The sequence below is a fragment of the Euprymna scolopes genome, chromosome 26, assembly GCF_053919585.1.
Source record: "Euprymna scolopes isolate OS-2025 chromosome 26, ASM5391958v1, whole genome shotgun sequence".
Classification (NCBI taxonomy): domain Eukaryota; kingdom Metazoa; phylum Mollusca; class Cephalopoda; order Sepiida; family Sepiolidae; genus Euprymna; species Euprymna scolopes.
The window spans coordinates 90870891-90883987 of record NC_136507.1 but is presented as its reverse complement, the minus strand read 5'-3'; positions in this window follow the sequence as shown (position 1 = coordinate 90883987).

Here is a 13097-nt window from a genome sequence, read left to right as displayed (position 1 = left end):
CCCAATTATATAGGGTGTCCCAAAAGAAGCTGAATTAATCAAATATGAAATAGAACAATAAAACCATCAAACTAGCGAAAAAAGATTTAAGAGATTAACTCTACAAAAGTCTTCATGAATCGTTACACCATCAAGGAGTCGATATCTATCATAGAGTGGCGCTTTCAGTTGAATTTAAGTTTCGGATCCGTCGGCTTCTTTTGGGACACATTGTACTTGAAATAAATCAAAGGCAGTATATCTGTGTAACAGAGCGCGAGTCCATGTATGGCTGCGATATGCAAATGACTATACTGGCTGCACGATTGGTAACGGTGACATAAAGAACGTGTTCAGAAAATTGGGAACGATATTCCAAAGGTATTCAAGGATCGCGTCAGGGAAGGACGGAAATAAACATTTTATGCCCGGTGGCTGAGGGCGACACGGAAATTATCTGTAAATAAATGCCTGTAAATAAATATCGATATATAGATTCTGACTCAGAAAACCGCAATTCTTCCCTTTATGTCAAAAACGTAGGCTCTGGAATGTGACGACTAAAGGACAAAATAAGGGAAGCGAGTGTTAGTAGTTTGATGAAATTAAATCCAAGCTCCCCTTTCTGATTTGCATTCGAAAGCAGATATTTATTTGATCGTGAAATATAAAGCTTTGAACCTCCTCTTTAAAGAATGCAAATGTGATCCTTTTTTCCCCAGGATATTATAGTTTCACTTATAATATGTGTGGCATAAAATTTAAATATTTATTTAAATCATGTCGCCTTTGTTGGGATATTTGATTTTTAAACAAATATATTTTGTAAATTTTTAATATTGGACTAATGTTACTCTTTCGTGTTTAATTAATAGTGGACATTATAATAAACATTTGAAAAATACAATAACATTTCAATATCGGCTGCAACAGAAAAATGGTGTCATTCGCTAAAAAGGATAATAAAAGGATATTTGAAGAAAAAAAATGTTATTGTGAAATGGACAGTATTGCGTGAATTACTTCTGTTTTTATAAATGTAGTTTGATTTTATTATATTTTATTTTTAAAGTTAGTTTTTGTTTTTATTCATTTCTCTCCCACAGCGAAAAATTAGATACAATGTCAGGAAAGTGGGATTTTAAAATCGACCGCCTTAGTAGAAAGGAACCCTAGCCAAACAAAATTGCTTTGGCAGCCCGTTGGAAATTTCTCAATGGAGGCGCGTTTCAGAGATAGATAAACAGACAGAGATAGAGATAGAGAGGTAGTTACAGTGTAAGTGCACTAAAATGATCACGGAAATAAATAAATAACGTAAATAAAGAAAATCTTGAAATGTACAGAACTTTTCATCAATATTAATTCAGTGTTAATGGCTAAGTTGCACATGTTTATTATTGGGCAGAGTGTAGTATCATTTTCGTTGGAATTTAAGGTAAAAACTATTTTTCAGTCGATAATTTAGTAATTCGCGTGTGTCCGTTTGTCTATCACGCTTATGTTTGAAATAATAAGGTTGGTAACTGAGCCTACGTCTCCAAAGGGTAACATTAGTTGCCTTGACATTGTTCAAAATCGACTGCGAAATCTAATGAGAGTGGGTGATCTCTTACATTACCGATAGTTCCTTCAAGGCATCGCTAGATTCTCTTCACGTTAACTTACTTTCATGAAAGATACTCGATATTTATCTCTTTCACGCAGTTGAAAGATGTTACACAAGAGTCGGGACGATGGGATTAAAGAGCCAGCGCCCTAGAGAGAAAAGTACTGCAAAACATGTCTGGACCGCCTCGTTAGTATTCATCGATATAGGCGCCTCAGGAGATTAGCCGTAACCTTACACATTCGGAAATCTTAAGAGTTCTGGGTTCGACTCAGTTCCAAGCTCTGGTTCCAGTTTGTTAAACATTCACAGCACGAAATTACTTTGCTACGGCAATGAAAAATAACCTTGCCTTGTTTCTCCGAATGTCTTGAAATATGTTACTGCGGTACTGCTTCTCAGCAAATTACAATATAATCCTCTTTCAATGCGACGTCAGCAGATTTTGTTTAATTGTGTCTCCACAAATAAAAACAAACTTGATTCGTTCAATTTATTTCGATTCTCGATCAGCACATGATATAGTTTCAGTTTAAACTGGCTGGCATTAAATCTGATTGGCCTCTATCGTTGAGTGAATTCAGGCCTTAATAAGAGGTTACTTTTCAGTAAAACAGAAACAGATGAAAAAAGGATTCCATTTTTATTGGTAGACGCTAATGTTTAATAAACACCAATAAAGAATCAAGCCCATAATTAACTTATTCTGTAAGGGGAGATAATCGACCTATGCATGATTATCTCCCCTTACAGAAAAAGTCGAAACTGACATTTGATGACGTATTTGACTGACGTTTGATTCAGTATCCTTGCCTGCTTAAAACTATCGAACACTTTTTCATGTACACTTAGAACGAATTACCAAAACCAAAATGGCTAATTCTCACAGCTCAGCCGACAGACGACATATGGAACCTCAGATTCGTCACAATACATTTCCGTTCATTGAGTCCCTGCCCCACCCCACTTTTTTTTTCTTTTTTTTTTTTTTTGGTTGATTGGCCAAATTAAGCAGTGCGTAAATTTGTATGGATGACTTGGCACGACCGTGGATGGTCATCGCTTGCTGACATCCGGGCGTTGGGTAAACACTGCCGTCGACAGAAGTTGTTCTACGCGGAAAAACACTGGGACGCCTTTGTTCAAATAACAGGCTGTCACTCGTGTTCTTCATAATGACTTCGATTCTTCTCAGCGTATTTTCATTCTTCTCTTCCTTAGTTTATATCTGCTTTATATCCGCTGATTCAACTCTCAAACCGCCGTATGCTTAAACACGCACACACACACACTTATACACTAGCAAGCTACTCGGCGTTGCCTGGTCGTAAGATACGCTTTAATATGATATTTTAATTCATGCAGATGACATATGTATTATTATAGGTCAAATTCTCTCTTGATTATTATATTGTACCTAATATATATTAGTGATATCAAACAAAAAATATGACTTGTGTGCCATCAGCTAAAATCGAAAGTAAAACATTCACCACTCCAGCCTTATTCTTTAGCGTCTGAGCCACCTGCGTGCACATATAAATAGATAAAGAATAGCGTTAAAGATGAATTAGAAAGCTTTAAATGTCATGAAATGATAAAATCACTTTTATTTACTTTGGTGTTTTATTCCTATATTTCGGTAAAAAAAAAAAAAAAAAAAAAAAAAAATAGCTTCATCAGGATTTAACGTCCAGCCCGTCTTTTTTTTTCTTCATTTTGTTGTTATAAGGGGGAGGTAATCCTTGGGGAAGAAAAATTTAAATGTACGTGCTGGCAGTTATTTTAACGTGTTCGTCGCCCTAGCTGCGGGCATGAATATGAAGCGAAAAGTAATTACACACTTTAGAAGACATTTATTTTGAATAGAATTTAAAAAAAAAAAACAGATTAACTCGACTACTCTTGCCGAGGTTAACTATATTGTTTTCAATTTTGATTCTTTGCAGCTATAAATGCCGTCTAATGACACAATCGAAAGCGCGCCGTGGATCCAAATACACTATACATCAAATTTCAATTCTGTACATCAAGATGATGCACTAAACATTAAGTTCTCTACAGTGTAATGTAGACTATAATATATTGTGAACTAAGAGCAATGTATTGTAGACGACATGGAGGCATGTGAAACTTTTTACTGGCGCACCGCGACTGGTCCCCGACTAGAGTAGGCAATTTATCGATTTGATTACAAAATGGACCATATCTCATATTTAAATAAGACTAAACGTATGAGTGTGTGAAACATTCGTTTATTACCATTCAATCCTGGCCACATCGGGTATCCCTGTTAGTTAACATAAATATTTTAATATATAAGTATAAAATGTATTTTACATACTATAACTATTATCTATATAATATATTACAAATATTATATATTATTATAGTAGGCCACCCGACATGGCCCGGTCGTAAAATATGCTTAAACAGGATATTTTAATTAATGCAAATATCGTATTTATTATTATTATCTTATATTGGACCTAATATATAGTAATGATTTAAAAAGTTTTTTTTTTTTAAATGACTCGGAACCAAAATGTTTAGCTTACCATTTACTTTTTCCTTTGACGTTAATGCCTGAGCTATAAAATGTTTGCTTCGAAGCTAAAAATTAAAACATGAACCAATAGCTATTACGTTACGCATGCAGGTTCGTAATGTCGTCGTTCGACCTCCACGTGGCAAATTTCATTTCTTTAATTTTCACACTTTTGCACCGATTTTCCCCGAGTAAAACCCAATTATAAAGTTTCGCATGGGCTCGAATACCCTATATATTAAGTTTCATTTCTGTAGACCATAAACTGAGAGAGGAGTTTGGTAGGCAAACATTTTTAAACAAATATATATACGCTGACATAAATATATTACAGGAAAAGGCTGTTCCCTTTTTCTGTAAGTAAGAAAAGCATTAGATAAGTGGAAAATGATATTAGGATAAGCCGAGACTCGAACCTGGTAAGCAAGGTTCAGAGAAAGATTAAGAAATTGGAATGAGATATTGTTTTGGAAATAGTTAAATATTGTTTGTATTGTAAAGGGAATTTAATTGTTCTTCTTTTAGGAAAACTGAATTAAAAAATCAGCTAAGAAAGAATGAACAATACAAATTAAAAATATATTGAAAAAATAGGTTCGGTTGAAAATAGATTAGTGAGGATTCTTTGTTTGCAGAAGTGTGTTTTGGAAATATATGCTTAGCAACGTGAGTGGTCACGTTTTAGAACCACACATCTGACGTCATAGCAGAAAGGGAATTTCTCAATATAGCTTAGTCGACAGTCGAGCAGTCGGGGAGGCAGGATCGAGCAGTCAGCAAAGGATATGGGAAAGAGTTGAATTGATCAGAGGAGGGTCCCTTTAGAAGCGAAAGGAGAACATTTAACCATGTAGAAACGAATTTGAATTCCTGACGTCAACATCATTTCGACTGGTAAAATGAAATAAAGAACATCATCGATTTTTGTAACTGTTGTCTTCGTGTCATCATTCAACAATTGAAGGTAATGTGTTAATCATCTATATATGAACTTTGTGTAACCCCCTTCCAAGTAATGTGTCCCCTCTCCATCAATAAGAAATGATTCCCCCTCCTGTGGTAAAAGAACTAATCCCCCTCTCTCTCCTCGCTAATATATGTTATAAGAATCCACAGAACCGTAATACGTATAAATGTCTTCCTTCTTTCTCTCTCTCATCATCGTCAATTCTGTATTACATGTACTCGTTATACGTCCTCGATATATATTCCGAAATATGACCCCAGCTATACAATAAATATATATATAGAAAGAGTTTTGTGTTTTTATAACCTTTTTATGCAAGTATTACGTCAAGTATAAATCATGTAGAACATCAGCAGGAATATAATTCCACGTAATAGTTTACTACAGATGATTATCCCATGTAAACACTGACAAAACCGATAGGGAATTTATTAACATGAATGTTTAAAAGAATATACAAATTAACTAGATTTTTGCAAATCTGTTGCGCCCCGTATATAAAAATGTTGTATTTTCTTTAACAATAAATAGGGGAAAAAAACGGCTTTTAATATGAATATTGATACACAAAAATAAATTAATAGGAGTCTAGATAGATATGTTATAAATATATATAACATTATACGCACACACCCACATACGCACACACACATATATATATATATATATAGAGAGAGAGAGAGAGAAAGAGAAAGAGAGGGAGAGAGACTGATGTATGGATTGAAAGAAGTAAAGAAATAAATAATACAATGCCTCACTAAATGACTGATTGTTACTCCGTTTCCTTTATCGACAATAACTAACTGTATAAAATAAATATTTGCCTTATTTTCTTTTTACTGTTGTATTATTCTATTATGACTGTTTTATGTCTGCCCATAAAATGGTCTACAGCCTCAAGGAAACAGTTCAGTAATTTGGGGCCATCTGACAAAGGAAAGTAATCAACAAGTCTCGCATTTGATCCAAATATGCCGTCAGCGCCAGGTAGCGTGGAACGTATACGCAAAGTTGCCTATATCACTGTATATGTCAAAGGTTATCTACCATTCGCGTGCCTTAACACTTTATGATGTTGATGAGAGATTTGATCGTATGAATACATATATAGATATTCTCAGATTGTGGACAAAAGATCATCATAAATACATCATAAACGCATCTATACATATGACATGAACTATTTCTTCTTAAAATTCCAAGGATGAAGAATAAAACGGGAATCATTTACACTAAACGCGCTCGATATCCGTTCGGGTAGAGTGTTTAACAATAATAGATATATAATAAATAAGGGCAGTCTAAATATTTTACTGCACTTTCATGGCATTACCATCACCAGACTACTTAACATTATTATAGGGTTTTGTTCAAATTTAAATCGGCCAACGAAATGAATTGTTAAATATCCGTATTTTATAAATGTATACCGTGTGACGTCAACGTGCTCCTTTAATTTTTTTCTATAAAAGTTGGGCATGCATAAAACTAGGCATGTGAAACTTTCGTCACCTGACGACATTCTGTCCATTGAAAGCTTATGTTCAGGTCTGCACAGACAGCAACTTTATAAACATGTATGGGATGATAAAAAAATACAAGATGTGTCAAAAAAGTAAAGAGAATTTCTCATCAGTGATAGATTTAGGGAAATTGTTGTTTGTTTCTTTACATTGAATCAGGTGATAGAAGCGTTAAAATGGCATGGAAGCAACGTTTTTTTTTTGTTTTTGTCTTTAGTTGTCTATATTGAATTATTTAATGAGCATTAGAATTGTTGCTGTTGCATTCAGATATAACTGAACCATTAATTTAAACTTTCGTTCCATTAGAAATTAAAAAAAAAAAAACAACACATTTTTTTATCCCTCGGTAATTTTTTCTATACGACACAATTTCGTTGGCACACCGGTTCTCGTTAGAGCCTGACCATCACAGATGAGTGATGATTTGAGAAGGCTAGGCGCTGTTTGTACCGTACTGACACGTAGAAACTCTAAAGGTAGGTATATGTGAGCGCGTTAACCCATGAGAGGAGGGGGATACATCCCCGAACCAAGATTAAAAGCAACAGGGAAATTACTGTCTTTACATATCTTCCCGAGATTACCACAGCTCTCCCATTTGGAGAGCTGTGGTCACCGACGATGTTAAAAGAATATGGCCGCTGCATGCATGCACTTTTTTCTACTTACATTCTTCTGTTGAACTACATGTACGCTCGTACTTTTAGTCTTGACCAAACTATTGCATGTTTCTAAATTAAAAGAAACTATTCTGTAATAATTTTTATTAAACAAGTTCAGTTGCAATTGTATAAATCTGGGACTAACGAAAACAAAAACTGCCGTATTTCTCTTGTGGGATTTTGAGTTTTACATACTTGTTGTACGGGATGTATAAATATTAAGAGGCAGTGTATATGGTCAGTGTAACACATTATAGTTTTCCTGAGTAAATTGTATCACTTTTAATTAAAACCCTGGGCACATTACGAATCTATACATTTGCATTTTAGAAGTGCGGCCATTTTGACAACACTTACTTCTTTAGGGAATTTAAACTTTATATGCCTACATTAAGAGATACTATAGATATTTTAAGTCATTTATTTATTCAAAATGTGTAATGCTATGGAAGGAGATTTTCTGTTTTATTCATTTTTAATGTGAAATATTTAAAACAAATATTTTTAATTTATTATATTTCGAAAATATATGACAATTCAGACTTAATTGTATGGGAATTTTTTAAAGTTATGGATTTATTCCCGTACATTATATTATTTTTTTTATTTATTTCTTATCAGATCTCACAAAATAGTGAATATTTACAGTTCTGAATTTTTTAAATGAGGGAATTATTTTAGGGATGTTTGCATTATTTGTTTTAATAGGACTATTGTTCTTCTTCGGCCTTATTTTTCAACGTTTCAGTCAGGATAGTCTCGGACCTTCGTCATGCATTATTGAAAAGAAAGGGGAAAAGTTACTGGCTCCGTAAATGGATTCGTATTATTGAAATTGTTTTTGTTTTCTTCGCCGTAGTTGCGTATGTGTTAAAAAAATGGATAGAAAATGCTAAATTAAATGACTTTAAAAAAGCAACACATATGCTCAAAAAAGATATATGCAATTATATATTAGAACCTTTTTATTATAAAACTAAATAAAGATTATACAACCCCTTCTATGAATTTCAACTGTAAAAGGAAGCCAATCCCCTCAAATTTTTAAACAATTTACTCAAGGGTAAAAAGGGGATCAATTTTGTCAAACGTTTTTTAAAAGTTGTCGAATCATTTTTTTTTTCACACGTACGAAACCACAGCGGAGAAAACAAAAAACAACTCGAAGAATACGAAACGATTTACGAAGCCAGTAACTTTTGTCTTTTCTTTTCCACGATGCTTGACGAAGGTCGGAGGCTCCACCGACCGAAACGTTGCACAAATAACATTGTAGATGAGAAAAATAGTTCAATCTAAGCAAGTGATGCAAGTGAATGTATGCCTATGTGTCTACGTTTGATTATAAATTTTAGCTTTAGTATTGTTTTCAAGCATTAAATTGTTTTGATTATTACTTGTTTTTTGCTATTGCTTTTCTTTTTATGACGTTCCATATATTATTTTAACTAAAAGAATTGAAGAGTGGAATCTTTAAAACGAGCGGCATTTTGTTTGGCAACATTTATTTTTTCTACATAGTCACCACATCCTCTATGGACTTTTGCCAGAAATAAACGATGATTGTGCATGAACATCCGGAGCGCAATTTGTCACACGAGGGTTCTTTCAAAAGTACAGCTTCTTATTTTTAACTGAAAAAGTTGAAGAGCTACAAAGTAAAGCAAAGCGTGAAATCATTAAAATATTTCTGCTCTAGAATTTATTTTTCTACCTAAGATTATTCTCAGTGATTTGTTTTTGCCAGAAATTCAATATCGCACCATACTTCGGAGGAACGGCCATAGCACGGTTGCTTTCTTATAGTCTTCTACCGTCAATATCTGCAACAGAGAGATGAAACTTTTAGATCCTAAATGCATAAATTCAGTTAGCATAGCAATGGAATTTGTAATCCCCATCTGATCCATTCGAGTAGAATACAAAAATAGAGGGTATTTTGGAACGAACGTGATGATTATGATGCTTTATATGTAACTTAATGATGCTATATATGTAACTTAATGATGCTATATATGTAACTTAATGATGCTATACATGTAACTTAATGATGCTATATATGTAACTTAATGATGCTATACATGTAACTTAATGATGCTATATATGTAACTTAATGATGTTATATATGTAACTTAATGATGCTATATATGTAACTTAATGATGCTATATATGTAACTTAATGTTGCTATATATGTAACTTAATGATGCTATATATGTAACTTAATGATGCTATATATGTAACTTAATGATGCTATACATGTAACTTAATGATGCTATATATGTAACTTAATGATGCTATATATGTAACTTAATGATGTTATATATGTAACTTAATGATGATATACATGTAACTTAATGATGCTATACATGTAACTTAATGATGCTATACATGTAACTTAATGATGCTATACATGTAACTTAATGATGCTATATATGTAACTTAATGATGCTATATATGTAACTTAATGTTGCTATATATGTAACTTAATGATGCTATATATGTAACTTAATGATGCTATATATGTAACTTAATGATGCTATACATGTACCTTAATGATGCTATATATGTAACTTAATGATGCTATATATGTAACTTAATGATGCTATATATGTAACTTAATGATGTTATATATATAACTTAATGATGCTATATATGTAACTTAATGATGCTATATATGTAACTTAATGATGCTATATATGTAACTTAATGATGCTATATATGTAACTTAATGATGCTTTATATGTAACTTAATGATGCTATATATGTAACTTAATGATGCTATATATGTAACTTAATGATGCTATATATGTAACTTAATGATGCTATATATGTAACTTAATGATGCTTTATATGTAACTTAATGATGCTATACATATAACTTAATGATGCTATATATGTAACTTAATGATGCTATATATGTAACTTAATGATGCTATACATATAACTTAATGATGCTATATATGTAACTTAATGATGCTTTATATGTAACTTAATGATGCTTTATATGTAACTTAATGATGCTATATATGTAACTTAATGATGCTATACATGTAACTTAATGATGCTATATATGTAACTTAATGATGCTATATATGTAACTTAATGATGCTATATATGTAACTTAATGATGCTATATATGTAACTTAATGATGCTATACATGTAACTTAATGATGCTATATATGTAACTTAATGATGCTATACATGTAACTTAATGATGCTATACATGTAACTTAATGATGCTATATATGTAACTTAATGATGCTATATATGTAACTTAATGATGCTATATATGTAACTTAATGTTGCTATATATGTAACTTAATGATGCTATATATGTAACTTAATGATGCTATATATGTAACTTAATGATGCTATACATGTAACTTAATGATGCTATATATGTACCTTAATGATGCTATATATGTAACTTAATGATGCTATATATATAACTTAATGATGCTATATATGTAACTTAATGATGCTATATATGTAACTTAATGATGCTATATATGTAACTTAATGATGCTATATATGTAACTTAATGATGCTATATATATAACTTAATGATGCTATATATGTAACTTAATGATGCTATATATGTAACTTAATGATGCTATATATGTAACTTAATGATGCTATATATGTAACTTAATGATGCTATATATGTAACTTAATGATGCTATATATGTAACTTAATGATGCTATATATGTAACTTAATGATGCTATATATGTAACTTAATGATGCTATATATGTAACTTAATGATGCTATATATGTAACTTAATGATGCTATATATGTAACTTAATGATGTTATATATGTAACTTAATGATGCTATATATGTAACTTAATGATGCTATATATGTAACTTAATGATGCTATATATGTAACTTAATGATGCTATATATGTAACTTAATGATGCTATATATGTAACTTAATGATGCTATATATGTAACTTAATGATGCTATATATGTAACTTAATGATGCTATATATGTAACTTAATGATGCTATATATGTAACTTAATGATGCTATATATGTAACTTAATGATGCTATATATGTAACTTAATGATGCTATATATGTAACTTAATGATGTTATATATGTAACTTAATGATGCTATATATGTAACTTAATGATGCTATATATGTAACTTAATGATGCTATATATGTAACTTAATGATGCTATATATGTAACTTAATGATGCTATATATGTAACTTAATGATGCTATATATGTAACTTAATGATGCTATATATGTAACTTAATGATGCTATATATGTAACTTAATGATGCTATATATGTAACTTAATGATGCTATACATATAACTTAATGATGCTATATATGTAACTTAATGATGCTATATATGTAACTTAATGATGATTTATATGTAACTTAATGATGCTATATATGTAACTTAATGATGCTTTATATGTAACTTAATGATGCTATACATATAACTTAATGATGCTATATATGTAACTTAATGATGCTTTATATGTAACTTAATGATGCTATATATGTAACTTAATGATGCTTTATATGTAACTTAATGATGCTTTATATGTAACTTAATGATGCTATATATGTAACTTAATGATGCTATATATGTAACTTAATGATGCTATATATGTAACTTAATGATGCTATATATGTAACTTAATGATGCTATATATGTAACTTAATGATGCTATATATGTAACTTAATGATGCTATACATGTAACTTAATGATGCTTTACATGTAACTTAATGATGCTATATATGTAACTTAATGATGCTATATATGTAACTTAATGATGCTATATATGTAATTTAATGATGCTATATATGTAATTTAATGATGCTATATATGTAACTTAATGATGCTTTATATGTAACTTAATGATGCTATATATGTAACTTAATGATGCTATATATGTAACTTAATGATGCTATATATGTAACTTAATGATGCTATATATGTAACTTAATGATGCTATATATGTAACTTAATGATGCTATACATGTAACTTAATGATGCTTTACATGTAACTTAATGATGCTATATATGTAACTTAATGATGCTATATATGTAACTTGATGATGCTATATATGTAACTTAATGATGCTATATATGTAATTTAATGATGCTATATATGTAACTTAATGATGCTTGATATGTAACTTAATGATGCTATACATATAACTTAATGATGCTATATATGTAACTTAATGATGCTATATATGTAACTTAATGATGCTTTATATGTAACTTAATGATGCTATATATGTAACTTAATGATGCTATATATGTAACTTGATGATGCTATATATGTAACTTAATGATGCTTTATATGTAACTTAATGATGCTTTATATGTAACTTAATGATGCTATATATGTAACTTAATGATGCTATATATGTAACTTAATGATGCTATATATGTAACTTAATGATGCTATATATGTAACTTAATGATGCTATACATGTAACTTAATGATGCTATACATATAACTTAATGATGCTATATATGTAACTTAATGATGCTTTATATGTAACTTAATGATGCTTTATATGTAACTTAATGATGCTATATATGTAACTTAATGATGCTATATATGTAACTTAATGATGCTATATATGTAACTTAATGATGCTATATATGTAACTTAATGATGCTATATATGTAACTTAATGATGCTATACATATAACTTAATGATGCTATATATGTAACTTAATGATGCTATATATGTAACTTAATGATGCTTTATATGTAACTTAATGATGCTATACATATAACTTAATGATGCTATATATGTAAC